Source organism: Vigna radiata, unplaced genomic scaffold (assembly GCF_000741045.1).
Source record: "Vigna radiata var. radiata cultivar VC1973A unplaced genomic scaffold, Vradiata_ver6 scaffold_137, whole genome shotgun sequence".
Classification (NCBI taxonomy): Eukaryota; Viridiplantae; Streptophyta; class Magnoliopsida; order Fabales; family Fabaceae; genus Vigna; species Vigna radiata.
In genome coordinates, this window is record NW_014543260.1 from 18,916 (window position 1) to 19,986 (window position 1,071).

Sequence of the window (1,071 nt, forward strand, 5' to 3'; positions counted from 1 at the left end):
GTATTTTTAGTGAAAATCGTTAATCACTTTTTATAGTGATTAACAACTGGACGTAGAATCTTTTGATTCGAACCAGTATAAAAATCATTTATGTGATTTTTCTCTTCCCTACACTCCTTAATCTTTTAACACTCCAACTGTTCGATAAAAGTTTTACAAGAAATTTAAAACTGATAAAGAAACTATTTTTGTGACCGAGCACACTTTCCGCTCTCTGAGTTTTAATTCCGCTGCGTTATACTCTTCGAACCATACCCCTCTGATACCAACACTCGGTTCGGCCAACAAGCTTCATGTACATGATCTAACAACCAAAAAGTGGGGATTTGTGATGAGATTTAAATTAATTCAACTTAAGGTATAGCTACTTAAAAACTTAACAAATTGAGGCATAAAGAAGGTGCAAAGTTAAGAAAGAGTTGACTTTTTCTCTCATTTCAATACTGAGATCATGGTAAAATATGTCATTATCAAGTACACCCTCCTCCTCCTACCCCTGCAGTTCACCCTCCTCCTCCTACCCCTGCAGTACACCCTCTTCCTCCTACCCATGCAGTTCACCCTCCTCCTCCTACCCCTACAGTACACCCTCCTTCTCCTACCCCTGCAGTAGAGACTCTTACTCCCCCTTTGATTATTACCCCCACTCCTCCTCCCAACCCTACTTCTATACCTTCCTCATCTTCTAGACCGCCTTCTGAGACTGCCACACCATCTGCTGATTCAGCTGGTGATGGTGATGGTGTTGATCTGCCCCTCCATGATCGACCATGGATTGAGCCATATGGCAAAGGGTAAAACTTTAATCCTTTTTGATAGAAGAAACTCCAATCTTCATGAAGGAATGGCTCCACGATCTAGAATGACGCAGCGGAATGGAAAACAGAGTTGATGGATGCAGGTGCATAGAAGGTGTTTGATAAAAGGTGAGAACATGTTTTGGATGGATTGTGGTGATGAAGTCTAGCTCAGACAACTTTCCTAAGGGGAAAGAAGCTAGAGGATGCAAAGCTAAAGCTAGCAAAGAGTTTGAACTTGAGAGAAGTGGCTGAATTTTGACAGCATAACACT